We start from the raw sequence: 9,986 nt of genomic DNA on the forward strand, positions 1-9,986 counted from the left end.
ATATAATATAAAGAACCTTGGAAAAAATCTATCAATTGAAAAAACCCAAATAAAGGAGCTCTTAACCCAGAACCAAAGCCGCCTCCACCTTGACGAGATTGCCTCTGCCGTGTAGAGATCGTTGCCGTCGGTCATAACAAGATCAACTCCTCTTCCGATCAGATCTGAAACTTCAACTCCTTTGGTAAGATAAAGGAGTGAGTTTTGAAGGATGCACGCTCAGATCTGTGTCAAGGAGAAAGAGATAAGGCGAGGATGACATTGATGATTTGTGGGAGGAGCATTGATGATGAAGATCGTGAAGACAATTGAAGACAAGGGCTCTTTGAGTGGAAAGGGAGAAAACGAGGGTTGTTGCGGCAAGATGGAGAAGAAAAGAGATGGGATTGGGTGGCTAGGTCATGGTGGGAGGAGGGTTCCGCCGGCATAGGTGTGGAAGTGGGAAGAAGAGATTAGAAATAAAGGTTGAGCTAGGGTTTCAAGAAGTGTGTGACGGCTGGAGTAGAGAAGTGAGATGGTGAGAAGAATTGAGAGGTTAAAAGGATAGGGTTTGCTAGGGATTGGGCTCGGGCGTAGTGGGCTGGTACCCTTCATGAGGTTAGGATTTTCAGAAAACAAAGAAACAAAACAATAGAGAAAATAATCACGTGCAAGAAAATTTGTTAGATATATAACCTAGTTACTTGAGTATATATAATAATATACTTTATTTTTGAATTTTCAAAATAGTCTTATTATAAGGAATAAAAAACTACGTTATTGTTAATTACATTACATTTGTGTTGAAGAGAAATTCAAATTTGATTTCTACTATTATCTGGTATCATTATTGGACTCATAAATATACAATAATTGTTAATAAATTTAAATTTGACTTTGTTTTTATTCTTAAAAGAGATTGAATGTTGTTAGGAAAGTTAATAACTAAAATAACCAAATCTGGGACTAAATAAATTACATTTCTCCTCAAATATTCCCTCATCGAAACACAACCTAAGAAAAAATAATTTCTATAATAATAAATATTAAGATTAATTATTTTGTTCCTTTATCAATTTGTTACCGTAATGTTAGGAATTCATCATTTTAAAATTTTAAAATATCAATGAGGCGAAATAATAATTTGAAATTTAAAATATTTATGAGACACATTATTATTTCGAAATTCAAGAATATATGAATAATATAATATATGACATTATCTGCTCACATGATTAGGTTACTAATACTAGTATAAAAATTGAGTAAAGTGAAATCAGACAAAACTGAGAGGCCGCCACCTAGAGGAGTTGCCACCTTTTATTTCGTAAATAGTTTATAATAGCTTAATGAAAAAGGCTTACATGGCACTAGTTAGTTAAGTGACAAAGTAGGCCAACTGGCTTGACACATCATTAATAAAATTCAGAAATTGAAAAAAAGGGTAGGGGAGAATCGAACTCCGATGTTGTAAGGAGAAAAACAATCACTTAACCAGTTGAACTACATATAAAATTGTTCAATCTAGCAACAAAATTTTATTTACATCATTTATCTTTTTCATCCTTCTTAATCATCATCAACTTCATATCCCCTTCTTCTTCCTTCTCCCTTCCACCGCCTCCCACCAACCCCCAACTGTCAAGAACATCTTGTCATCACCCAACTTCCCCTCCCCCACTTCCCTAGCCTGAGGTAGAGGAACCCAAAGTCTTCGCATATGGACTGGGCGAGACCCCAGGAGCCCTCGCCCAGAGATGCTTGCCTCAGGGCGGTGCACAATCCAGGGAGTTGGGCCGCCCCGGGAGGCCCAACTGGCCCACTATTTATAGTTAGGAACGCTAGGCCCAGCCCCAAGCCTATAAATAGGGGGCGGTTACCAATTGTAGGGGAGGAGGAGCTCATTGGAGAAATAACAAACTTGAAATTCAGTTACATTCTCTCTCTAAGCGGTTACACGCTCTCACTCTCTCAAGATTCTCACGTTACAATCCGTTCACTCTAGGTACCGTACCTCATCTCTATGTTCTTAAATAGAACATTTGGCGCCGTCTGTGTGGATCGAATGATAGGACGGGAAGAGATGGGAAATTAACTGATGCCCATGCGGTGGAGCGCTGGGCGAACATAATCGAGGACTTAGAAATGTACAAATTTAGCAGGGGAGTGTTGGCGATTGAGCCCAGGCTCACGGCTAGTCAGGAGAGACGCCTAGAGAAGTTGGTGGAGGACAATTTTGACCTCTTCAATTGGAGTCAGTGGAGAAGCCGACTCTTTTGGGCGCGGACCAAGTGGAGAACAGAGGAAAGGGGGTATTGATGCAAGATATGGTTCGGCTGAATCTACAATAGGACGGCGGTGAACGAAACAGATGGGGAAAATTTGAGCAACCCCGGGGCAAACCGGAGAAGGTAGGGAAACGGAGCTGAGCGCACCGCCGCAGGAGCAAGGAAAATGGAAAGGCGGGATATTGGAAAATAGTATGATCGGCGATTTTTAAGCCTTCAAGGCCGGCTCAGCGTAACAAGAAAAGAAGCGAGTTAGATGAAGATCCTCTTTACCGTGAGGCGGTCAGGCGAGGAGACTGGCTTCGCAAGGGCAAAGAGTGGGGGGCGAGCATATCGGGTCTGAAGGATGGGATGTTTGGCGTGGTGCTCTAATCAGGAGGGCCAATGACAGAAGTAAGGGCGCAGTGAGGAAAAGTAGGAATTAGATCAAAAATAAAGATGTACTCTTTTTCTCCACCATGAGAGTTTTTTAATGAGACATCCCTCAAATGTAAACTCTTTATTACAATCAAATACAAAAGGATATTCTCAGCAATACTCCTAACTCACAAACTGAATTATCACGGTCGTCCGGTGGGAAAACTTCCCTGAAGGTGGCGATCCCAACACGACCTTGATGTCTAGGGATCGCTCCAGAAAGTCCGGCGCGAACCGCTGTTACTCGTTGGCGACGTGTGCGGATAAGCTTCTTGTCCCAAAAGCCTCCCCGAAATATGGGCGAGCACTTATAACTAGGCTAAGTCTCGGGCAACCCACATGGCCATTGGGACCCCAGCCACTGTAAGTCCTCGCCAGGACAAAACTGGCAAGGCCACACCTGATCTTACGGAAAATATGGCGTGAACAAAGCCTCAGTTCAAAACTGAGCGAAAGTCCTAGTTTTCCTTGGCACACATTCAAAATCGCCACACGCAAAGACAAAACGTGGCAGAGCGATGAGTAGAAGAAGACAGAAGGAACTGCAACAAACTTTCATTAATAGCTAGCCCGCAGGGCAATATTAATTACCAAAGTGTTAAGGGGAAAATAAATACAAATAGTCAGACTGCATTAATATTTTCTTCTCCTCTTGCGTTTTTAGCAGCCGAAAAGTACTCCGCGTCGAAGCCTGGAGGATCATCAGGGCCGACCAAAGCCTCGGGGGTAACTCTCCTGAAGGCCCTGATGACCTTAGATTAGCAGTGTTTTTAGGGTCATTTTGTTGTAGGTTTTGAGCCTTTTTCTTGTGTCTCATGTAGTGTTTCATGCATTTCCATGCATTTTAATCTTTATTAGTGTTTTTGCATTGCTTTGGTAATTTCATAGTTTTATAGGGTCTTTAATGGTATTTTAGTAGAGTTTAGGGGTCTAGTTTAATTCCTAGTTCATTTTATACTTTTGTGCAATTCAAGCTTTGAGTTTCTTGGTTTTGTTCCTAGTCTTTCTATGTAAGCAATCAGGTTGTAACAGCTGAAGGAAGAAGGCCAAGGGGTTTAAAGGCTTGATGGAGGCATTAAAGTGGGTTAAAGTTGAAGCTTAAGAGGTTTTCAGGCGAGCTGGGGCGCTCATGCGCCCCACATGGGCGCCTGAGCGCCAGGGAGGCAGAAGCCAAATGCTGGAAAAAATATGTCTGGCGCTTGAGCGCCCGACACACCAGGAAACTCGCTCATTTTGCCTATAAATAGGCTTTTGTTATTTCTCTTGGACCTCTTGTCATTTTATCATATTTCAATAAGTTAGAAGATAGGGTCTGGGTTCTAGAGCTTGAGGAGCTTTCTCCAAGTCCTATGATCCAGGTTTTATTTTTCTTTTCTTGTATGGATTTCATAGTCATGCTTGGCTAAAACCCCTTTTGCTTTGGGTTCTTTGTAAGACTTTGGATGTTTTAGTTGTAATTCCTTTTCTATTCATGTTGTTATGAGTAAACCCTTGAATCCCACTCCTATGCTTTATCTTTTAAGCTTGAATGCATGTTAGCTTTTTGCTTTTCTATAATCATAACGGAAGTTTGGTATAGAATTGGGACTTGTTGTGGGATTACCTCTTCTATGCTTGCTACTAGGAATAGAGGAAGGTTTGGGGTTTTTTGGCCTGAATTGCATGCTTAGTTCCTTTAGCAAATGTTTAGGTTGTCAAGGAATTGTGCCTATCTTTTGACTTGAGAGGGTTGTCTATGCGAGGCATTGATAGATGACTATTTAGGTTAGAGCATCAAGGAGAGACTCCGGACTTTGTGAGTAGGAAAAGTTTGCTAAAACTGAATTAGTTGAGCAAGAACCCAAGGCATTCTCATCTCTGAATTTCACTCACTTTATTATTCTTTCACTTGTTCTTTTTACAAACTCAAGAAACAATCTACCTTTAAAACTGAATTTTATTTGCTTTCCAACCTTGAACTTGAATCTTAAACTGAATTTGCATTCCAATTCCCTGTGGTTCGATAAACTAAAACCGGGTAGATTCTGTACACTTGCAGATTGACCAACAAGTTTTTGGCGCCGTTGCCGGGGAATTGTTTGTGGCTTTTGGTTTAAGTTTTTAGTTTGTGGTTTTATTTTTTGTTTTTATCTTTGTCTAGAATTGGTGCTAATAATCTTTCTCTGTTTGAGTGTCACACTTTCAGGTTACTCATACGAGAGACACCATCATGGGTGGCCGTCTCTTCGGGAACTCACTTCGTGCTCCATGAGTTATGATTATCCCGGGAGCATTGTTTTTTCCGAGGGAGTGGGGAACTTTGAATTGAGACCGGCATTCATCAACTTGGTGAGCCAAAGCCAATATGGTGGAGGTTCCTCGGAAGATCCTCATGCTCATATGGAGAGGTTAATCCGCAATTGCAACACTTACCGGGTGAACAATGTTCCGGCGGATGCAATTCGGTTGAGCTTGTTTCCATTTTCTTTGAAGGACACAGCTGAGGAATGACTGAATTCACAGCCTCGAGGGAGCTTCACTACTTGGGAAGACTTGGCGGAAAAGTTCACAACAAGGTTCTTCCCAAGAGCTCTTTTGAAGAAATTGAAAAAAGACATCATGAATTTTGTGCAAACCGCTGAAGAGAATCTCTATGAAGCTTGGGAGCACTTCAAGAAGCTCTTGAGGAAATGCCCTCAACACAATCTCACCCAAGCTGAATTAGTTGCAAGGTTTTATGATGGTCTACAATACTCTTGGAGGTTTGGCCTAGATGCGGCTTCAAGTGGGGAGTTCGATGCTCTTCCCCCACAAGCGGGGTATGACTTAATAGAAAAGATGGCAGCGAGAGCCATGAACTCTGAAAATGATTGCCAAACCCGAAGGAGTAAGTTTGAAGTTAAAGCTTATGACAATATCTTGGCCTCCAATAAGCAAATCTCTGAACGAATGACAGAGATTCAAAATCACATAAAGGCGACCAATTTGGTCGGTGCTACAGTAGCCAAAGTGGAGTGTGTCGCTTGTAGAGGGCCTCATGTTAGTAATTTTTTGACTAATCATGGTTTCCGAGGTCTAAGCTCTGGACTATCTCAACAAGTCCAAGAGTAAGTCAGTGAAAATGGTGGTTGCAAGAAGAGCTTAGAGGAGCTATTGGAGAGCTACATCAACCACATGGAGAAAAATTATAAGAACCAAGAGGCGGCTATCAAGAGCTTGGAGAACCAACTTGGCCAGCTGGCCAAGCAAATCACCGAAAGGCCTCAAGGTAAACTTCCTTCCGATACTATCCCCAATCCCGAACAAGAAAGTGCTTATGCTATGACTACTAGAAGTGGTAGAGTGTTGAATGGGTTAGAAAAGAAAACAGAGGGAGAAAAAAGTGAGGAAATAGTTGAGGAGGAAATGAGTGTTCCTATTAAAACTAGAGTGATGAATGATCCTATTCCCGAACTTGGCAAAGTTCCATTTTCTAAAGCATTGGCTAAAAAGAATTTGGGTAAAAGTTTTTAAAATTTATGGATGTTTTTAAGAAACTCCATATCGATATCCCTTTTTCCGATGCTTTGGAACAATTGCCTATCTATGCTAAGTTCATGAAGGACATTTTAAATAAGAGAAGGAAGTTGAAGGAGGTTGATGAGACGGTGATGTTGACCGAAGAATGTAGTGCAATCTTGCAAAGGAAAATGCCAAGGAAGAGGACAGATCCCGGAAGCTTCACTATTCCGGTGGAGATAGAGGGATTGTCGGAGGTTGAAGCATTGTGTGATTTGGGAGCGAGCATCAACTTGATGCCGCTTAGCATGTTTAGAAGGCTGCTTAGGAAATGTCACCCCGACCATGCTCTGCTTACAAATGGCGGACAGATCCCTAAAAACACCATATGGGATTGTGGACGATGTTATGGTGAAGGTGGACAAGTATGTGTTCCCTGTGGACTTTGTGGTGCTAGACATGGAGGAGGATGCTAAGATTCCTCTCATTCTTGGCCGACCCTTCTTTGTAAGACTTCGGATGTTTTAGTTGTAATTCCTTTTCTATTCATGTTGTTCTGAGTAAACCCTTGAGTCTCACTCCTATGCTTTATCTTTTAAGCTTGAATGCATGCTAGCTTTATGCTTTTCTATAATCATAACAGAAGTTTGTTATAGAATTGGGACTTGTTGTGGGATTACCTCTTCTCTTCTTGCTACTAGGAATAGAGGAAGGGTTGGGGGTTGTTGGCTTGAATTGCATGCATAGTGCCTTTAGCAAATGTTTAGGTTGTAAGATCAAGTTTTGATCGAGTAGTACAACTCTATGTTTTGATGATTACAAGTTAACATTTGAGTATGAACAATTATGGTACTCTAACGTGTTTTTCTGAGTGTGCTATTTACAGGCTCTGACCTCAATTCAATCTCACACAAATCAGAAGCACTGTGCATAAAGAGTGACCCAAGCAACGCTTTCGCAACATCTATGTTCACTATGAACAGTAGAAATGCTTCAGAAGATCTGAAGTTATACAAGCTCTGATATGGACTCAGTCACTTGAAGTTCTGAAGATCTACAAGTTCTGACAACCAAGAAACTCTGAAGGTTCAGATGTTCTGATGGTGTAGAAGACTCTGAAGATCCAGAAGCTGAATAGTGGAAACTCTGATGTCCAGAAGCAAGAAACTCTGAAGACCATGTACTTCCCTCTGAGTTCAGAATCAGAAGATACAACGGTCATAGGATCTGTGCTTTCCCTCTGACTCTGATCAACCGTCTTCACAAGTTCCAACATGAAGCATTCCCCTGATCAGAAGTCTCATAGGTTTAAAGGTCAAGTCACTATCCAAGTACAAAAGCATATGTACTATCCTGACGACCTACCTAACGTTCTCAGCCATAGCAGAAGCTGGAATTTCCATAACTGCCCTCCAACGGTAGCATTTCCATGCAGAGTTCAAACCCTAATCCTTGAAGTATAAATAGAGGCTGAAGATTGAAAGATGCGGTTGGAAGAATTACACACGCGCAAGCTATATTCAAAAAACCTTCTAAGCATTCTTTCATCTGAATTCATTGTGTTTACTATTAGCTTTTCAGAAGCAAATCTCTAGTAAACATTCTTTCTTAAACAGTTTGTTTAGTTACCTTTAGGAGATCAAGGTTGATCGGATCCTAGAGAAGACTAAGAGAGTGAATCTTAGTGTGAGCTAAGTCAGTGTAATTGTTAGTCACTTGTAGGTTTCAAGTGCAGTTGTAACACTTTACCTGATTAGTGGATTGCCTTCATTCTAAGAAGGAAGAAATCACCTTAACGGGTGGACTGGATTAGCTTGAGGGATTTATCAAGTGAACCAGGATAAAAATCCTTGTGTGCTTTTCTATCTCTTATCTTTAGCACTTAGTTCTCGAAAAGATTTGTTAAAATCTTTAAGGTGGAAGTTTTATCTTGAAAACGTTATTCAAACCCCCCCTTTCTACCGTTTTTCATACCTTCAATTGGTATCAGAGCGCAAGTTCTGATTACCACACCTAACAATGTTCAGTGATCCGGGCCGGTGTGAAAAACAATGGCTACCACCAGTGAAACTCAAAGAGATGGTTACAATGCAAAGCCTCCCATGTTCGACGGTCAAAGGTTAGAATATTGGAAAGATAGACTTGAAAGTTTCTTTCTGGGTTTTGATGCAGATCTCTGGGATATTATTGTGGATGGCTATGAGCGTCCAACTGATGAAGAAGGAAAGAAGATCCCAAGGTCAGAGATGACTGCAGATCAAAAGAAGCTTTACTCACAACATCACAAAGCTAGAGCAATTCTTCTAAGTGCTATTTCTTATGAAGAGTACCAGAAGATTACAGATCGTGAGTATGCAAAAGGCATCTTTGAATCTCTGAAGATGTCTCATGAAGGAAACAAGAAAGTCAAAGAATCAAAGGCATTGTCTTTGATCCAAAAGTATGAATCCTTCGTCATGGAGCCAAACGAGTCCATTGAAGAAATGCTTTCCAGATTTCAGTTGCTTGTAGCTGGAATACGACTTCTCAACAAGAGCTACACAACAAAAGATCATGTCATAAGGGTCATCAGATGTCTTCCTGAAAGCTGGATGCCCTTGGTGACTTCAATAGAGCTCACAAGAGATGTTGAGCGTATGAGTTTAGAAGAACTCATCAGCATACTGAAGTGCCATGAGCTGAAGCGCTCAGAGATGCTAGATCTGAGGAAGAAGTCAATAGCCTTAAAATCCAAATCTGAGAAGGCTAAATCAGAAAAGTCAAAAGCTCTTCAAGCTGAAGCAGAAGAATCTGAAGAAGCATCAGAAGATTCTGATGAAGATGAGCTGACTCTGATCTCTAAGAGACTCAACCGAATCTGGAAGCACAGGCAGAGCAAGTACAAAGGCTCTGGAAATGCCAAAGGAAAGTCTGAATCCTCAGGTCAGAAGAAGTCCTCAATTAAGGAAGTCACTTGCTTTGAGTGCAAAGAATCAGGGCACTACAAAAGTGACTGTCCAAAATTGAAGAAGGACAAGAAGCCAAAGAAGCACTTCAAGACCAAGAAAAGTCTGATGGTGACTTTTGACGAATCAGAGTCAGAGGATGTTGACTCTGATGGTGAAGTCCAAGGACTCATGGCTATTATCAAAGACAAATGAGTAGAGTCAAAGGAAGCTGTTGACTCTGACTCAGAATCAGAAGGAGATCCTAATTCAGACGATGAAAATGAGGTATTCGCTTCTTTCTCAACCTCTGAACTGAAACATGCTTTGTCTGATATTATGGATAAGTATAACTCTTTATTGTCTAAGCATAAGAAGCTGAAAAAGAACTTATCTGCTGTTTCTAAAACTCCTTCTGAACATGAGAAAATCATTTCTGATTTGAAAAATAATAACCATGCTTTAGTTAATTCTAACTCTGTGCTTAAGAATCAAATTGCTAAGTTAGAAGAAGTTATTGCCTGCGATGCCTCTGATAGTAAGCATGAATCTAAGTATGAAAAATCTTTTCAAAGATTCCTGGCTAAAAGCGTAGATAGAAGCTTGATGGCTTCATTGATCTATGGCGTGAGCAGAAATGGAATGCGTGGCATTGGCTATTCTAAACCAATTAGAAATGAGCCTTCTGTGCCTAAAGCTAAATCTTTGTATGAATGCTTTGTTCCCTCTGGTACCATATTGCCTGATCCTTTACCTGCTGAAGTTGCTAAACCTCCTCTTAAAAAGGGATCCTTCTCCATGTCTAAATATCATGCAAAAATTCCTTTACATTATCATGTTGAGAAACCCAAGGTGATCAGAACCTCTGGGGTAACTAACAAGAGAGGACCCAGAAAGTGGG

The 9,986-nt window shown here is 41.0% G+C and overlaps 1 non-coding gene across 1 annotated transcript; it reads right to left on the reverse strand.

The window, feature by feature from the left end:
* Window positions 1-5,264: 5,264 nt before the first annotated feature.
* LOC130734751 (small nucleolar RNA R71) lies at window positions 5,265-5,371 on the reverse strand. Its single transcript, XR_009018097.1, has one exon. It is a non-coding gene; the product is annotated as a small nucleolar RNA R71 (small nucleolar RNA).
* Window positions 5,372-9,986: the final 4,615 nt, after the last annotated feature.

Source organism: Lotus japonicus, chromosome 1 (assembly GCF_012489685.1).
Source record: "Lotus japonicus ecotype B-129 chromosome 1, LjGifu_v1.2".
Taxonomy (NCBI): Eukaryota; Viridiplantae; Streptophyta; class Magnoliopsida; order Fabales; family Fabaceae; genus Lotus; species Lotus japonicus.